The sequence below is a fragment of the Microcebus murinus genome, chromosome X (genome assembly GCF_040939455.1).
Source record: "Microcebus murinus isolate Inina chromosome X, M.murinus_Inina_mat1.0, whole genome shotgun sequence".
NCBI lineage: Eukaryota > Metazoa > Chordata > Mammalia > Primates > Cheirogaleidae > Microcebus > Microcebus murinus.
Genome location: NC_134136.1, coordinates 23,111,542 through 23,132,109, shown reverse-complemented (window position 1 = coordinate 23,132,109; position 20,568 = coordinate 23,111,542). Strand labels below are relative to the sequence as shown.

Sequence of the window (20,568 nt, the reverse complement as noted above, 5' to 3'; positions counted from 1 at the left end):
TTACTTCTGTGGTATCATTTTTTTCCCAGTTTTCTTTTTTTTTAATTTTTTTTTTATTTTGGCAAATTATGGGGGTACAGATTTTAAGGTTTCAATAAATGCCCATTTCCCCCCCTCCCCCCAAAAGTCTGAGTCTCCATCATGACCATCCCCCAGATGGTGCACATCTCACTCATTATGTATGTATATACCCGCCCCCCTCCCCCCTCCCACCTCCCCAATACCCTAATACTGTAGCACCTATGTGTCCACTTAGGTGCTACTCAGTTAATACCAGTTTGCTGGAGAATATATCTGGTGCTTGTTTTTCCATTCTTGGGATACTTCACTTAGTAGTATGGGTTCCAGCTCTAACCAAGAAAATATAAGATGTGCTATATCAAAGAAAACTACAGACCAATATCCCTAATGAATATAGATGCAAAAATTTTCAACAAAATCTTAGCTAACCGAATCCAGACACTTATCAAAAAAATAATCCACCACGACCAAGTGGGCTTCATCCCAGGGATGCAGGGATGGTTCAACATACGTAAATCTATAAATGCAATTCACCACATAAACAGAAGCAAAAACAAAGACCACATGATCCTTTCAATAGATGCAGAAAAAGCTTTTGACAAAATTCAACACCCTTTCATGATACGAACACTTAAGAAAATAGGCATAGAAGGGACATACCTAAAAATGATACAAGCCATATATGACAGACCCATAGCCAACATCATACTGAATGGGGAAAGATTGAAATCATTCCCACTTAGAACTGGAACCAGACAAGGCTGCCCACTATCTCCACTTCTGTTCAACATAGTGCTGGAAGTCTTGGCTACAGCAATCAGACAGGAAAATGGAATCAAAGGTATCCAAATAGGGGCAGAAGAGATCAAACTTTCACAGTTTGCTGATGATATGATATTGTATCTAGAAAACCCCAAGGATTCAACCAAGAAACTCCTGTGGTATCAGTTTTAATGTCTTCTCTTTCATTTCTGATTTGATTTGAGTCCTCCCTCTCTTTTTCTTAATAGTCTAGCTAAAGGTTTATTGATTTTATCTTTTTTTTCCCAAATTCTGTGGGTACAAATATTGTTAGGGTTACATATCTTGCCCCTGCCCCCCCTCCCACCTGCTCTGCCAGAGCTTCAAGCGTGTCCAGTCTTCAAGTGGTGCGCCCTGCACCCACCATGAAAGTGCATACCCTTCCCCTTCTCCCCCCTTCCACCTGTTCACCTCCCATTAACAAAATTTTTTTTAGACATTTTGATTTTATCTTTAAAAAGCTCTCTTACATTGATTTTTTCTTTTGTTTTTCTATCCTTTATTTCATTAATTTATGCTTCAATATATTTTTTTAAGTTTTTAAATAATTTATTTGGGAAGTAGGTTCCCCCCAAAAGTCAGGCGGGACTGGGAGCTGATGGGCAAAGATAATCAGCTGTATAAGTCAGTGTATTTGCTTTAAAATATTACAAGAAGTACACAGAGCACACATCTGGGTTATAAAAGCCCTTTTATAAAGCCATTTTTAAACAAAACAAAAAAAAAGTTTACAAAAGAAAAAAAGATACAGAAAAATAATTACTTGCTTAATATGTCCCAAAAAGAGAAAAAAAATAAAGGGGACAATGCCAACATGCTCATAATAGAAAATACAAGCAAAGGATACACATACTTAAAACAGAGCTCAGTAGCAGACACGCAGTCCTGGAAACCCTTCAATGAAAGCAAAGCAGGAGTTTTTTTTGTTTGTTTGTTTTTTCCTTCTTTGTCTATGCAGATACATACAGAGACTGGGATATATAAAAATTAAGTATCACAAAAGACCATCACACGATTCTACCAATGCATGTTGCATCTATAATTCACCAACATGGTCAACAAAATCATGTTCACTTCAACCCCATTTCATTTAAATTAAAGAAAAAAAAACCCTTTTAAATAAAATGGTTACATTCAAACTTTAACTTCCTTAGTACCATGCTGCAGATCTCAGCACTGTTAAGGTATTGCAAGAATGCCCAACCCTCTGGTGTCTGATCATGTATCTAGCAACACTGCAGGATGAAGAAAGAGATGGCTCCGTCTCAGCCTACGAACTAGTAACATTTAAAGCAGGTTCCTCTCTTTTACCCTTCTGGCTCAGAATATAAAAGATTAAGGACTAAAATCAAGGAAGACTGGGAATTTTGGAGCTGGCAAAATGAAGTCTAAAAGACAAATCAAGGCAAACAATTACTGAGAACTTGGCTGTTGCTTAACCTGGCAAGTCTTAGTCTTTCTGTAAATCTTGCAGGAAATTAAATGTATAAGGTTTGCTGCAACACGTTCATGGTAAACAAACTAAGTAGAGCTCTTATTTACAAATCTTGTAACAAATACTTCTGGAGGACAAAAAGAAAATAATTCACTAAGTTCCAGAAGACAAAGGTTTAATTGCCAGACATATACAAACACACACTCACACACACACACCCACACAACATTTCAGGGGAATTTTATACATGTTATTTTAGGGCATAAGCTGAGAACTATACCCCCATACCCCATCAAAAAAGGAACAAAAAAAAAAAAATCCCAATTTTACCCTCCCCCAATAATCTAGAAAACCCTCCCCTTCACTCCTGATGTACAAAGAGTATGCACACTGTGGCATTCTACCAGCCACACAAAGCATGCTCAAAACAGATGTCACCAGTTCAGTCACTCCATTGGCATGGCAACAGGCAGGTTACGGGATTTTTCCCAATAGTGGTTATACACAGTCAGCACCACTGTGAATTTTGTGAATTAGGCTTTGAATAAAAAAATCTAACTTATGGATTTGGGATTCAAAATGACTCATGTTATATTGAGTTTATCCAAGACAAAGGGAAAACAGGTTGAAACCGAAACTTGGTTATAGATAGCTTCATGGCCCAATTCTTCAAATATAAACAGACTCTGTATTTTCAAATAAACCCAACTTCATCCACAGAGAAATGGATAATTTTCTAACCTCAAGAGCAACCAGAAATGTGTAGAAAGTATCTCAGTCTAAATGCCATTCAGACCAGAGGCCAGGTTTCTTCCTTTCCAAACTCCTAAGGTCAACGTTTTTTCTTTTCAGGGCAGCTATTGGTGACGCAGGCAAAGAAAGAACTGTTCATACCAGCACTTATTCTTCAATACAGCAACAATGGCCACATGATCTTTTAGAAAGCTTTCCTGCTGCTCCTTGCATTAAATTCTGCTCTTGCCTTTCTAACACTCTCAAAACAACGTCCTAAACTGAAGTTTGGTTAACAAAAAGTACTTATTCCTGTCCCCAACCAGTACTCTAAAACCCACTTGTTACTTGAATGTTCATGGATTTAAAAAAAGAACCATTAAAAAAATGTGTCAAGTTCAGTGTAGCTGACAATATTCACAAGAGAGTCAAAAACTTAGAGAGTATAACCTCCAATTCCACTCTTGATTTTTTATCTTTAAGAAAATGCTATTTGAACCAGTACCAAGAATTAAACTGAGGATTAAACTGGAGCAAACCTGTTAATTGTGAAAAAAAATCAACATCTAAGTTCCTTCAAGGGAAATCAACTATTATTCTTCAAGATTAAAAGATTTCCACTCATTACTTCCCTAAAGGAGAAAACACCCTTAATTTTCTTTTATGGAATCAATATGGAGTGGAGCTAGGAAATGGGGGAGATGCTTTAGAAAGCAAGACAAATCTACCTACCATTACTGAAATGAAAATGTATCCTTTGTGCCCACTCCATCAACTCTGATCTGAGCAACAGCAAGTTGCTTGTAACAGCAGCAGCAAGTTACAGACAGATTGAGTAGGGTATCAACTAAGTCTAACTGGGGAGGGGCAGGTCCAGAAAAAAGAATCTTAAGAACTAGGATGTAATGTCAGTCAGCATAGCTGCCGGAATCTATGTCATTAGAGGTAAACCTAGCAGAGCTAACGCAGAGAATTCAAATAACACAAACAAGCACCTTCAAAGTTAAGATCCCACTTCCTGAGCACTGCAAAATAAGACAGTGAATGCTATTGCCATTTCACCATAGGCACACTAGAAAAAAAGAGGAAGTTTAGTCAAAGGTGGTGCCACTGGCCAGTCACTATTGGCTTACAGCTCCTAATGTTGTCCTGACATCACCATCAAGCCTGACTATTGAGCACCTGTTTCCAGTTGAGTCACCACAACCACCCTCCTATTTGTATGCATGATTTGAGGGGAAAACTAGAATGTTTTAAATCATCAATAAAAAGTGGAGAAAACAAAGGTTATTCAGAGCCTGTCTCACTTGGGGACAAAGATCCCCCTGTCCAGTCTATTAGAAATACAGAATACATTTTTAAATCTAATGAATTAATTTTAAAAGAGACTCTAAACAAGAAGCTCAATTAAATGCACACAAGTAATCTACAAGACATGATTATCTCTAAAAGATGTGCATATATCACAGAGATGTTAGTGCGGATTAATATATTAAAGAGACTGTTACACTAAAAAATTTGAGGCTGAAGTTTTAAAAGAGCCCCCCTCCCCTAATCTTCATGAAACATAACCTAAGAAAAGCCCAAATGTTACTAGGAATGTAAGACAAAATTACAAACTCCTAAAAAATAGAAGTGCATGGTGAAAACACTGATAGGTCTTTTACTATATGAACATAAACCTTTTTGTTAAAAATGAATACCTGAACAAACCTACTTGAGCAAACAGATGAATCTTTAACATCCTTATTACAGAGTTTACAACTATGAATTTAACCATCATGAAAGAGAATCATCCAACTGCTACTTATGTTCAAGCCCTGTATTTTTGGCCATGTACTAAAAACTCCTTATTCATTCTTTAACACACAGTGCAACAGTGAAATAACTCTGCCACTGGGTGTTTAAAAAAATCAGAGTAAGAATGTTCCTTAAAGTGTCTTAAAAATCAGAGTAAAAATAATCCTTAAATAAATTTTAGTCCTAGGAACACTTGCAAGAAAGCCATTTTGTCTAAGAAAAAGATGCTGTCACTTAAAAGAAAGAAAACCACAAAGTAGGATGTTAAGGAAGCAAATCTATATTAAAAGGCAAAAATTACACTAATTTTTCATGTTTATGAGCATACTAGGACCCTTAAACCTTGCTCCCATTAGCTCATGGTGTCAGGATGTAGAGGATCAAATCTACAGATCTATCTCCTGACTGCTTTCATAAGGCATGTAAAATGTCTGTTACCAACTGCACACGTCCCACTTGTGCAGCTGATCCTAAAATGCAGGATTTCTCCAGTCCCTGTCTCCTGCTTTAAGCAGCATGAGCAGTAATCAGAGGACTGGGAAAAACTAAAAAGACAAGAGTAAACTGATTAGTAAGGGAGCAGCATTTAACATACTCCCAATCAAGGACAGGATGAGAAGTGAAGAACAGAGGCAGGAAAATAGTGTCCTACAGTAGAGTTCGTAGGCACCAGGGCTAGGATGTGCAGTGCTGTCCTATGTAGCAGCAGAAAGTGGACAGATGTACTTTCTACCATGTTTCTATGAAGAAATGGGAAAATCGGGATACAGGAAGGAAAATGTTCCATCCCCAAATAAAAGCAGAGCATGGTTCATGGAATATGAACGCACATTTATAGCATAAAAGAATTTCAATTCTTTGTTATCATAAAGGAAAAATCTCAACTCTTTGTGATTGAGTTTCACATTAACTGGAACTTTATTTGCTTAAAACCTAAACATTGTCAGTTTAAGAAGAAATCCACTGTGATGTGTAGATTGATCTTGCCAATTAAATTCTAGGACGGTTTTATTTTGGGGGGATCCTTGGTAAAATTTTATCAAAAGAAAAAAAACCCAGGATATATATATATATATATATATATATATATATATATATATATATATATATATTTAAAACATGAACCATTAGAGAAAGAAATATGAAATCGAGAGTGATTTCAGTTTTGGCAGCCCCCTGGCTCTTTCTTTTTTTTAAGCTCCTTAAAGACTGTTGCAGGATGAAAGGATCACTGGCTCCAAGTCTCTTTGAGATAACAAGTGATGAAATAAAAAAAAAAATACTCAAACAAGGTCAGGTAACCCCATTCCCCACCCTCCCCTCAAGATAAAAAATATGAGTACTTTTAGTAACAATTCAGAATTCTTTTATCTCCTACCTGCCTCATCAGTGGAAGTTTAAGTCATGACATTTTTTAGACATTTATACTTGTGTATATAGACATATAAATTCATATTAGATGACAATTGATTTTTAAAAAGTCCAGGTAGAGAAAGAAGCAATCATCTTCAACTAAAACATTTCTACGTTTTGGATTCCTATTCAACTTGCTATCATTTAGCAAAAAGCAGTTTCCATAGTGTTCATCTCAAATCTTATTGCTTTACAACTGTGGTATACCTTCCATTAAAAATAAAAAGATGAAGCGGTCAATCCAGTGATTAATTTGACTCGGCTTTCATTGGGAAAGGGGTGGTGGTGGCAAAGAGACCAATAGACAGAAAGGCAACTTAAACACTTAAACATACAATGGTTTTCTTAAAAGAGAGAGAGAGAGAGAGAGAGAGAGAGAGAGAGAGAGAGAGAGAGAGAGAGAGAGAGAGAGAGAGAGAGAGAGAGAGAGAGAAGAGAGAGAGAAAGCGAGCGAGAGAAAAAAATGTTACTTTTAACAACTGGAAAAAAGCACTTAAAGGCCATGAGTCAAGCCATAGCCAAAACCATGTTCTATCTTAAGTAGGTTCTTTTTTTCCTCCCACTTTTTTCTTTTTCTTTTTCCTTTTTTTAATAAAATCTCTCCCCAAACCATCATCACTTTTAATCCTCCCCAGACTGGGCTTCATCTTCAGACCCTTCATCCCCAGACTTCTCAGGTGGGGGGCTTGCAGATGTTTTCTTTTCTGGAGGGCTTTCTGGTTCCTCGTCATCTTCTTTGGGAGAAGGAGTCTTTTCCTTTGATGCCTTTGAAGCTGTGGGGCGACCCACTTTCCCTTTGTCTTTCACTGGACTTGGTGTCACTGTAGCCTTTAGCCTGGGTTTGGGCATTTTCTTTTCTTTTCTCTCAGGTTTTGAGTTCTTCACCATCTTTTTGTTTTTCTTTTTTGAACTGCCATAGTCACTATCATCATCGTCTTCCATTAGGAAATCTTCATCGCTGCCGGAATCTTTCTCCTGGAATGGTGCCTCATCCTCTTCTTCTTGTTCTTCCTCACTGCTCACATCCTCCATGAGCATCTCTCTCTGTTTAGAAGCTGCTTTGGATGCTGCTTGCCGTTGCTGGCGCACATTTTTATGATCTTTTTCATCTTCACTGTCCTCTGCTGAGTGAGAATCATCCTTCTTGGTCTTCACATCTTTTTCTTCTGAGTCCTCACTATCTTCCTGTGAATTCTTTCCAGATCGCCTCTTATTTTTAGCTTCTCGGGGAGATGATCGAATTTTCTTAGCAGGAGGGCCAGAATCTCTTCCATAATCTTCATCTGCATCATCAGATTCTTGAAACTGTGAATAATCAACAACCTTCCTGTTTCAGACAGGCCGCAACATGTTCGCTGTTGAAACAGGACCGAGTCGAGAAGCCAAAGTCCAGGACCCCCCCCCCCCCCCCGACCCTGCGCGCTCGGCCCAGAACTTCGGCCGATGGGACCGCTGCCGCCGAACCCCCGAGCTGCTGGCTTCTCAAACTCCGCCGCTCCTTGGTTCAGGGCCCTTCGATCAGACGAGTCCCCTGCTTCCCCGTCTCTTCTATGCTTCAATATTTATTATTTCTTTCTTTCTCCTAACAATGAGCCTACTTCGTTCTTGTTTTTATAGTTCATTGAGGTGTAAATTTAGACTATTAGAAATATTTCTTGTTTCTCTAGGCTTTTATCATTATAAAATTTCCAATTACCATTGGTTTTGCTGCATCCCATAAGTTTTATTATGTTTTGTTTTCATTTTCATCTGTCTAAAGATATTTTCTAGTTTCCTTTTTGTTTTTTTCTTTGACCCATTTGTGACTTAAGAGTATATTAATTTACACATATTTACATTTTTTTCAGTTTTTCTTCTATTGCTTTCTAATTTTATTCCATGTGTTTGGAAATGACACTTGGTATTATTTCCGTCCTCTTAAATATGTTAAAATCTGTTTTGTCACCTAACATGTGATTTATTCTAGAGAATCATTTATGCACTTAAAATGTATTTGTATTCTTTTGCAGTTTGGTGGAGTATTTTGTGTATGTCTGTCAGGTCTATTTGGTCTATAGTGTTTGTTGAGTCTGCTGGTTCTTTATTGATTTTCCGTTTGGATATTCTGTGCACTATTGGAAGTGGGATATTAAAATCTTCTTTTATTGTTCTATGTATCTCCCTTCAATTATGTCAATGCTTGCTTTATATGTTTAGGTACTCTGATGTTGGCTGCATATAAATGTGTTATATGTTTCTGGTAATTTGACTCTTTAATCATTGTCTAATGTCATTCTTTGTCTCTTGTGGGCAAATTTGACTTAATGTCTTTTGTCTGATATAAGAATAGCTACCTCTTCTCTCCTTTCTTTACCATTTGATAGTATTTCTTTTTCCATACCTTAACTTTCAGCCTATTTGTGTCCTTAAATTAAAACTGAATACCTATAGTTGGATCTTGTTTTTTCATCAATTCAATCTATGTTGTTTGATTGTGGAGTTTAATATATTGCAGGGGTAGGGGAAAAATGCCCAGAAATTTCACTGAAAGATCAACTTATGATTAAGGCAGAATAATAAGAGAAAGATATATTTACCATACACATGGGGAGAATTGCAGAGTGGCTACTCAACATATCAGTGAAATACAGATATTTTTATACTTGTCTTTCTGGAGGGGAGGGAAAATGAGGTGTGCAGGTAATCCTGTATAGGGGGAACAAATGGTGTTAGGGAGGACAAATGGATGGGAGAAACAGATTGACTTATAAAGTAACTTAGGAGACAGGTATTGTGTTTAAAATAATTTAGACCAGATTTGGTTGCATTTTTAAATTATTACTTCAGCATAATATGGGGGTACAAATGTTAAGGTTACATGCATTGCTCTTGCCTTCCCTCCCCTCCTCAAGTCAGAACTTCAAGCATGTCCATCCCCTTGACAATGCACATCCCACTTATAATGTGTGTGTGTGTGTGTGTGTGTGTGTGTGCGTGTGTATATATATATATACACATACACCCATCCGCTCCTACCCCCTCCAACCAACCTGACACCGGATAAATGTTTTTTTTTTTTTTTAACATTTTTGTTAGATGTTATAACTTTGCCTTTACCTAGCAAGAGTTAGAGGTATGCCCCCCCTCCACACTGTTAGCCATATCCCTCAGATGTGTGTCTACCCCTCACCCCTGAATCTTTGGTGAACACCACCACCCTTAGAGCACCATACTGATAATCAGTCAGTACCAATTTGATGGCGAGTATATGTGGAACCCATTTTTCTGATCTTGTGTCACCTCACTTTGGATAATGGGCTTAGGCTCAATTCAGGATAATATAAGCGGTGTGAGCTCACTGTCTTTTCTTAGAATTGAGTAATATTCCATTGTAAACATATACCAAATTTTAATAATCCAGTCATGAATTGACAGGCACTTGGGTTGTTTCCACATCCTTGCAATAGTGAATTGTGCTGCCATAAACATTCAGGTGCAGATGTCTTTATTATAGAATGTCTTATGCTCTTTTTGGGTAAATGTCTAATAGTGCTATTGCTGGATAGAATGGTATTTCTATTTTTAGCTGTTTGAGGTATCTCCAAATTCTTTTCTACAAAGGTTGCACTAATTTTCAGTCCCACCAGCAGTGTAAGAGTGTTTCTGTCTCTCCACATCCTCGCTAGCATTTGTTGTTTTGGGGTTTTTTGATAGAGGCCAATGTCACTGGGGTTAGGTGATAAATCATTGTGGTTTTGATTTGCATTTCTCTAATGATTAGAGATGCTGAGCATTTTTTTATACGATTGCAGGCCATTATTCTGTCTTCTTTGGAAAAGTTTCTGTTCATTTCCGTTGCCTATTTCTTGATGGAGTTGTTTGATTCTTTCTTGTTAATTATTTTGAGTTCTAGATAGATTCTTGTTATTCAACTTTTATCAGAAGTTTAGAGAGCAAATATTTTCTCTCATTCTGTAGGTTGTCTATTCGCTCTAATGATAGTTTCTCTGGCCGAGCAGAAGCTTTCTAATTTGATCAGATCCCATTTGATTATTTGTGTTGCCACGGTGATTGCTTTGGGGGGTTTTCTTCAATAATTCTTTGCCTAGGCCAATGTCAGAAAGAGTTTTCTCAACATCTTCTTCTAGGATTCTTAGGGTTTCATTCCTTAGGTTTAAGTCTGTTATACATCTTGAGTGGAGTTTTTTGAGAGGTGAGAGGTAGGGATCCTGATTCATTCTTCTGCATGTAGATAACCAATTTTGCCAGCACTATTTATTGAAGATAGATTCTTTTTACCAATGTATATTTTTGTCTGCTTTATCAAAGATTAAGTTACCATATGCAGATGGTGTCATCTCTGGAATCTCAGACCTATTCTAAATATCAATGCTTTTGTTATTGTGTCATTACCAGGCTGATTTAATTATTATTGCTTTTTAGTACAGCTTGAAGTCAGTCATCTCATAAATAAAAACAAGAACAAAGACCATATGATTCTTTCAATAGATGCAGAAAAAGCATTTCACAAAATCCAACACATCTTTATGATAAAAACTCTTAACAAAATAGGCATAGGTGGCTTTTACCTTAAAATTATCAAATCCATATCTGACAAACACACAGTGAGTATCATACTGAATGGGGAAAAATTGAAACCATTCCCACTCAAACCAGAACTAGACAAGGATGCCCACTGTCTCCCCTTCTATTCACCATAGTGCTCAAAGTCCTAGCTATAGCAATTATGGAAGAGATGGATATTAAGGGCATCCAAGTGGGTGCAGATGATAACAAATTCTCACTCTTCCCCAATGAGATGATATTATACCTACAAAACCCCATGGATTCCTCCAAGAGACTCCTAGATTTGATAAATGAATTTGGTAAAGTCTCAGGTTACAAAATCCATACACACAAATCAGAGACATTCATATATGCCAAGAACTGTCAAGCCAAAGCTCAAATCAAAAACACAATTCCTTATACTATAGTCCCAAAGAAAATTAAATATCTAGGAATATATATATATAATGAAAGGTACGAAAGACTTATACAAGGAGAACTATGAAACCCTTAAAAAATAAATTGTATAAGATGTAAACAGATGGAAAAATCTACTTTGTCTATGTATTGGTAGAATCAATATTGTTAAAATGTCAGTATTATCTAAAGTCATCTACAGAATTAATGCAATCCTCTTCAAAGTACCACCACCATTCTTCACAGATCTAGAAAAAATAATTCTTCTCTTTGTATGGTTGCATTCTTGATCTTATTTCCTGCAATATATTGAGATAACAGGCAGAGGAAGGGAAGTTAATTGTCCCCTTTGATCTTTTGGTTGATCAGTCTGCTTTATTCAAATAGAGGGAAAGCCACCACCAACGAGCCAGTAATATAAAATATTCTTCATGGCAGAATCTTTGGGGTTTTTCTAGATATAAGATCATATCAGCAAGGAGCAATAGTTAGAACACTTCTGCCCCCATTTGGATACCCTTGATTTCCTTCCCTTGTGTGATTGCACTGGCTATGACTTCCAGCACTATGTTGAACAGAATCGTTGATAGAAGACAACCTTGTCTCATTCTAGTTCTAAGTGCAAATGCTTTCAATTTTTCCCTGTTCAGTATGACGTTAGTTGTGTGTTTGTCATATATGGCTCGTATCATTTTTAGGTAAGTCCCATCTATGCCTATTTTATTAAGTGTTCTTATTATAAAACGTTGCTGAATTTTGTCAGATACTTTTTCTGCATCTATTCAGAGAATCATAAGGTCTTTATTTTTACTTCAATTTATGTGTTGAATTACATTTATAGATTTGCATATGTTGAACCAATCCTGCATCTCTGGAAAGATGCCCACTTGGTCATGATGGATTTTTTTTTTTTTTTTGATAACCACCTGATTTTTGTTTGCTAGGATTCTTTTGAGAATTTTTGCGACTATGTCCATAAGCAATATTGACCTGTAGTTTTCTTTTTCTGTTGTTGTTGTTGACTTCTTTCATGGTTTTGGAATTGCGGTGATGTTGGCTTCATAAAACTTTTTTGGGGAAAATGTCTTCCTTCTCAATGTTGTGGAATAATTTCTGAAGGCGAGAAACCAGTTCTTCTTTGTACGTCTGGTAACAATTGGGTGTGAAACCATCTGCTCTGGGACTTTTCTTTTTAGGAAAGTATTTTATTGCTGTTTCAAATTCAGTGCTTAATATTGGTCTGTTCAGGAAACCTATTTCTTCTGATTCAGCCTAGGGAGGCTTTGTGATTCCAAGAATTTGTCCATTTCCTCCACGTTTTCAAGTTAATGTACATAGAGGTTTTTATAGTATTCATAGATAATATTTTGTATTTCTGTGGTATCAGTTGTAATTTCTCCTTCTTCATTCCTGATTCAGCTTTTTAGAGTCATTTCTTTTGTGCTTCTCATTAATCTAGCAAAAGGTATATTAATTTTATTTAGTTTTTCAGAGAACCAACTTTTTGCTTCATTAATCTTCTGTACAGTTTTTTCTTCGTTTTCAAATTCATTTAGTTCTGCTCTGATCTTTGTTATTTATTTTCTTTTGTTGGGTTTAGGAATAGTTTGCTTAGCCTTTTTGACTTTCCTGAGATAATTCATTAGAATGTTGAATTGTGATCTTTCTGTCTTTTGGATGTTGGAATTTATGAATATATTTTTTCCTCTCAGGACTGCTTTAGCTGTATACCAAGGATTTTGATAACTGTGTCTTCTTTATCATTTAGTTCAAAGAATCTTTTGATTTCATTCTAAAAATCCCAAAGATTTTGTAATGAGACTACTGGAATTGATAGACAAATTCAGCAAAGTCTTAGGTTACAAAATCATTGTACAGATAACAGTAGCATGCCTATACACTAACAGCAGTAAACCTGAGAACCAAATCAAAGACTCAAAATGCTTCACAATTCCAACACCAAACAAATAAAATGCCTAGGAATATATTCAACTAAAGATGTGAAAGACCTCTACAAGGAGAACTACAAAACCCTGAGGAAAGAAATAGCAGAGAATGTGAACACATGGGAAACAAAACTATGCTCGTGGGTCAGCAGAATCAACATTGTTAAAATGTCTATGATACCCAAAGTTTTCTAGAGATTCAATGCAATCTCTATTAAAATACCAACATCATTTTTTACAAATCTAGAAAAAAATAATTCTATGCTTTGTATGGAACCAGAGAAGACCCCGTATAGCAAAAGAAATCTTAAGCAAAAAGAACAAATTGGGAAGCATCAATATACCAGACTTCAAGCTATCCTAAAAAGCTATAATAACTAAAAATATGGTATTGGCACAAGAACAAAGACATAGACCAATCAAACAGAAATGGGAATCCAGATATAAAACCATCCTCACAAAACTATCTTATTTTTGGCAAAGCAGACAAAAACATATACTGGGTTAAAGAATGCCTCTTCAATAAATGATGCTGGAAAAATTGGATAGTCACATGTAGAAGATTGAAACAAGATCTTCATCTCTCACCTCTCTCAAAAATTTAGTCACAGTGGATAACAGACTTAAACCTAAGGCATGAAACTATAAGAATTCTAGAAGAAAATGTTAGAAAAACTGTTGTAGACATTGACCTAGGCAAAGAATTTATGAAGAAGACACCAAAGGCAATCACAGCAACAACAACAACAAAATTAATAAATGGTACCTGATCGAATTAAAAAGCTTCTGCATAGCCAAAGACACTATCATGAGAGCAGACAACCTGCACAATTGAAGGTAATATCCACTTGCTATACATCCAATAAAGGGCTGATATCTAGAATCTATGTAGAACTCAGGAAAATCAGCAATAAAAAATGAAACATCAGACTTTTGGAGGGAGGGGGGAAATGGGCATTTATTGAAACCTTAAAATCTGTACCCCCATAATATGCCGAAATAAAAAAAAAAATGAAACAACTGCACTAAAAACTGGGCAAAGAATATGAACAGAAACTTTTCAAAAGAAGACAGACTAATGGCCAACAAACATGAAAAATCCTCAATATTTATAATCATTGGTGAAATGCAAATCAAAACCACATTGAGATATCACTTAACTCTAGTTAGAATGGCTTTTATGAAAAAGTCCCAATGCAATAAATGTTGGCATGGATGTGGAGAGATAGGAACACTCATACATTGCTGGTGGGACTGGAAAATAGTACAATATCTGTGGAAAGTAATATGGAGATATCTCTAAGTGCTAAATGTAGAACTACTGTTTGATCCAGCAAACCCAAATCTTGGTATTTACCCAAAGGAAAAAAGGAAATTCTGTAAAATGACATCTTCACTAGAATATTTATGCCAACACAATTCACAATTGCAATGATGTGGACACAACCCAAGTGCCCATCAATACATGAGAGGATTAATAAAATGTGGTATTAGAATACCATGGAGTTCTACTCAGCCACAAAATCAATGGGAATTTAGCACCTTTTGTGTTATTCTGCATAGAGCTTGAACTCATTCTACTAAGTGAAATATCACAAGAGTGGAAAAACAAGCACCGCATGTACTCACCATCAAATTGGTATTAACTGATCAACACTGAAGTGTATATATAGTAGTAACATTCATTGGATGTTGGCAGGTGGGAGTTAGGAGCAGATGGATATATTCACACCTAATCGGTGTGGTGCAGACCATTTGAGGGATGTATACGCTTTGAGCTCTGACTTAGACCAGGCAAGGGCAATATACATAACCTAAACTTTTGTACCCCTGTAATATGCTGAAATTAAAAAGAAATAACAAATGTGGAAGCTAAGTTACCAGACTTCAAACTATGCTATAGGTCTGTAATAATCAAAATAGCATGATATTGATGCAAAAATAGAAACATAGTCCAATGGAACAGAACAGAGAACCCAGGTAAAAACCATCTATATACAGCCAACTCGTTCTTGACAAACCATACAGCAATATACACTGAGGAAAAAGCTTTATTAAATAAATGGTGATGGAAAAATTTGATAACCACATGCAGAAAAATGAAACAGAATCCATATCTTTCACCACTCACAAACATTAATTCAATATGGCTAAAAGACTTAAATTTTAGCAATGAAACTATAAGAATTCTAGAGGTAAATATAGAAAAAAAACAAAAAACTCTTCTAGATATTGGTCTAGGCAAAGAATTTATGAAAAAGACCCTGATGGGAATCACAGAAACAATAAAGAATAAAAAATTGGACTTGATTAAATTAAAAGGTTTTTGCACAGCTAAGTAAATAGTAAAGAGAGCAAATAAACTACAGAATGAGAGAAAATATTCACGAGCAATATATCTGATAAAGGGCTAATAACTGAAACTGACAAAGAACTCAAGCAAATTAGCAAGAAAAAAAATCACTCCATCAAAATGTGGGCAAAAGACATAAATAGAAGCTTTTCAAAAGATGATAGACAAATGCCCAATAAATATATGAAAAAATGCTCCACATAACTAATCATCAGGGAAATGCAAATTAAAACCATAATGAGATATCATCTTACTCCATTTAGAATGGCTTTTATTTAAAAATCCAAAAATAATAGATGTTGGCATGGGTGCAGAGAGATAGCAACACTCATAGGTTGTTCATAGGACTAGAAATTAGTACAACCTCTATGGAAACAGTATGGAGTTTCCTCAAAATACTAAAAGTAGACCTGCCATCTGATCCAGCAATCCCACTACTACATATTTAGCCAAAGGAAAATAAGTCATTTTATCAAAGACACACCTGCTCTCGAATGTTTATTGCATTACACTACCTGTTTTTAAAAACTCTGCAAAGCTGTGGTAATAAAACAGCATGGCACTCGCATAAAAATTGGCACATAAACCAAATAATTTGTATAGAGAGCCCGGAAATAAATCCACATGTTTGCAGTCAACTGATCTCAACAAAGATGCCTGAAATACACAATGGAGAAAGGGAGGTCTTTTCAATATATCTCCACATATATTGAAAACAGGTTATTCACATGCAAAAAAAAAATGAAATTAGACCCTTATTTTACCCCATTTACAAAAGTCAACCCAAAATGGCTTAAAAACTTAAACATAAAATCTGAAACTATAAAACTACTAGAAGAAAACAAGAAAAACTATTTTCGACATTGTTGTTGGCAAATTTGTTTTTGTTTTTGTTGTTGTTTGTTTGTTCGTTTGTTTGTTTTGTATGTGACCTGAAAAGCACAGGCAATAAAAACAAAAATAGATAAATGGGATTGCATCAAACTCAAAAACTTCTGCACAGCACAAGAGATGATCAATAGAATGGATACAGCCTAGAAAATGAGGGGAAATGTTTATAAAGCATATATCTGATAAGTGGTTAATATCCAAAATAAATAAGCAATTCAAACAACTAATTAGTAAGGAAACAAATAACCTGATATAAAGTTGGACTAAGGACCTGAACAGACATTTCTCAAAAGAAGAAGCACAAACAGGAGGTCATACTATTGATTTTCCTTGATGATATGATCTTATATCTAGAAAATGTAAGTTAAAACCACAATAAGATATCACTTCATACCTGTTAGAGTGGCCATTAGCACAAAGACAAAAGATAACAAGTGATGGCAAGGATGCGGAGTAAAAGAAACACTTGTACACTGCTAGTGGGAATGTAAATTGGTACAGCCACTATTGAAAAACAGTATGGAGTTTCCTCACAGAATTAAAAATGCAACTAGCATATGGTTCAGAAATCCAACTACTAGATATATATCCAAAAGGAAAGAAATTAGTAAATTGAAATGATAGATACACTCACATATTCATTGCAGTATTATTTACAATAGTCAACATATGGAAACAACCTAAGTGTTCTTCACAATAAAATGCTATTGAGCCCAGAAAAGAAGTAATCTCTCACTTTCAACAACATGGATGAATCTGGAGAACATTATGATAAATGAAAACAGCCAGGCACATGAAAAATACCACATGATATCAGTTGTATGTGGAACATAATAACAGGGAACTCATAGTAGTAGAGAGTAGGATGGTGGTTATCAGAGGCTGGAGGGAACAATGTACAAGAAAGAAGTTAATCAATGAATACAAAGTGTCAGTTAGACAGGAAGAATACTTTCTAGAGATTTATTGTATAGTATGGCGGTTTTAGTTAATAAAAATGTATTATGTACCTGAAAATTGCTAAGAGAATAGATGTTATATGTTCTTACCACAGAAAAAGTATAAGTATGTGAAGTAATGGATATGTTAATTAAATTAATTTAATCAACCAATAATGTGTACATTTACCAAAACCTCATATTTTATATCATAAATATATAATATTAATTATGGCAGGGTGTGTGTGTTTGTGTGTGTAGATAGATTTCAGAGAAGGATTTGAACCAGATGGACTAGTATGAATAAAATCATAAGTAAGAAAGCATTGTGTATGTGCTAGAAATAGCAAATGTTTCCATCCACCTCAGTGTAAGTGGCTAAAGAGAAGGAAGAGATAGGGCTGAACAGTTAGTTTGGTGTTATGTCATGGAGGAGGACCTTGGATACTGGATTTAATTAATTGGACAGTGTCATGGTAGATAAAGGGTCTTTTATGGTTTAATGAGAAAAACATAAGACGGGTCTCACAATTTGCAAGTAATCTACTAGTGAAGCCAGGTCAAGAATTTAGGCCTACAGTGCCCTAGTAATCTAAATTATTTCCTAGTATTCCCCATTATTTTTAATTTTGGAATAAATATATATATATATATATATATATATATTTGTGTGTCCTGGAATAATTTTTTCTTCCTAAAGTCCTTGCCTGAACTTCAAAAATGATATGATTTCTTAGTGTATTAGTAAGAGGAGTCCACTATTGAAGTCTCTAGCAGCAATTTTAGTGCTGACCAGAAATTACATGTTCTATATTCCTCTAACCAAGATATTTCACTTTAAATTTCATTAATTGTCCTTGTAAATGAAATGTTTCCCTTGAGTGGCATTTTTATGTTAAAATTATATTGTATTTGATTTTAAAAGCAACTTAATTAAGGTAGACATCCTGGATGTGATTTAAGTCTCACCTCCCAATTGAATCATGAAACAGTTAGAAAAATAATGAATTGCATCTTATATAATCTTTATTGCTACTTTAAAAGTGAGTAATATATTCACTTTGGGTTGAAATAACATATTCCCAAGGAGCAATTTGTTTCCAAAAATTAGATTGGTTATTCACATACAAGATTATTAAGCATGAAGGAGGAAGTTATTGGACCTTGTGTATCCTGTGGGAATAGTGTTTTTTTCCCCCAGAACTGAGTTCAGTTCACTGATTGAAGGGAAAGATAATTAATAATAAAAACAATTCTATTCTTTTCATTAACAACTTCATACTCTTCTTACCTCCCTCCACTTTTAATTTTTTATAAGTCAGGTGAAAGTTAAAACTTGGCATTGTTTGCTTCTGTAGTTATTAAAATTACTCATATTAACAGTAAAGTTCTTTGATCATCTTTAGTAAAAATTCATTTAGACTCATGGTCACACCTATGACTATCAAAGAAATGATATATGATTTTGTGTTTTCTTGTTGTTCAGATGGTGAAGGGAGAAGTACCACCCTTCTTCTATTCTTCATCACCCCATTTCTTTCAGAAAGGGTAAAGTTTTCAAACTACCACAGAGCTTTATCTACTAAAATTTGGTACTAATTAAAGTGAATAAAATGTTATTTAGTTAGTAAGAAGGTTGAAATAATTGAATTGGTTCATTTAAATAAGATAATTTGCAATGGATCTAATTTTTTAGATGTTTATCTTTATGATAGCCAAGACAAATAAACAGAAATCACAGAAGTGATGTAAAACATGGATAAACTAACATTTACAAGCCTTCCCTGTATAACAAGAAAAAAATTTAAATTAATTATTTAATTGACAAAGATTGTATATGTTCAAGGTGTACAATATAATTATTTTATATATATACACATTTTATAATGATAATAATAATCAAATTAATTAACACATCTATAATCATTTCATATGTCAAAGCCTCAGAACTTGTTTATTTCATACTGAAAGTTTGGACCTTTTGACCTACATCTTTCCATTTCCTCATCCCCATCCCTCGGAAACCACCATTTTACCCTCTATATCTATGAATTCAACATTTTTAGATTCCACATATAAGATCATTCAGTACTTGTCTCTCTGTGCCTGGCTTACATAACATAATGTCCTCTAGGTCTATCTGTGTTGTTGCAAGTTGCATAATTTCCTTTTTTATGGTTAATGGTATTTTCTTGTATGCATATGTATATATGTGTATATATGCATATATATGTATATATGCACATATTGATATGCATGCATATGTGTATACATAATACATATTTCCTATTCCATTCAACCATTGAGGGACACTTAGATTTATTCCATATCTTGGCTATTGTGAATAATGATGTGATTAGCATGAGGTGCAGATATCTCTTTGAGATACTGATTTTATTTCTTTTGGATATATACTCACAACAAGAGAAATTCTGTTTCAGAATCTTCCAGTACACTTCTCATATCTTATTGGTTGGATCCTCCTATGTTCTAGTTTATGAGACAGTACCAGGTTATGTCTAATATTTTGCTGTTATTATTACGAACATCCTCTTTCCTCTCCTAAATGTGTCCTAAATAATTACATAAATTGTTATACATATTATATGCTTTCCTACTTATTGCACTGATTTTTATCATTTTTTTACTCCTAAAACTGGCTTACTCCTAAAACTATCTTGTGGCAATAAATGACATTATGCTATCTTACCTCTAATTCATTTGACTCATTCTAGAAGCCAGAGATAGAGTTTTCTTTCCCCAGGGCACAAGGGCTATATGGAAGAGGTATGGATACCAGAAAAAAAATCATGATAATAAGAGTTAATCCGTTGATGGGGAGGGCATCACAATATTTATAACACATGCCCTTGTTTTCTATCAAATTGTCATAATATCTGTTTAATCATTTATAATTCTGATCCCAAAGCACAACATATACTTATCTCTCAGTGTTGCCTTCCTTCTTGAAAGCAGATATTACAGAAACAAACTGTTTAAGTTTAACTGACATATTAGGTAGAAATATTTGGAAAGATTAGTCAGGGAAAAAAATAATCTTGTCTAAATGTGAAGACCAAGATAGAATTTCTAATAAAAGGTCATTCATTGTAAGAATATGATTTTAAGCAAAAATGTTTCTTAATGTAGCAGAGTATATATGCTAGAGACCAAACTTAGAATTATTTCCCACTATCTAGGAAGCAATACATTTAATTCACTGATTGTTTTCATTAGAAGTGTAACTTAAGATCTCAGTGCTCTTGTGTTGGGTGG

The 20,568-nt window shown here is 34.9% G+C and overlaps 1 pseudogene; it reads right to left on the bottom strand.

Annotated features, from left to right (window-relative positions):
- Nucleotides 1-6,740: 6,740 nt before the first annotated feature.
- On the bottom strand, nucleotides 6,741-7,606 carry LOC105879639 (nuclear ubiquitous casein and cyclin-dependent kinase substrate 1 pseudogene; annotated as a pseudogene).
- Nucleotides 7,607-20,568: the final 12,962 nt, after the last annotated feature.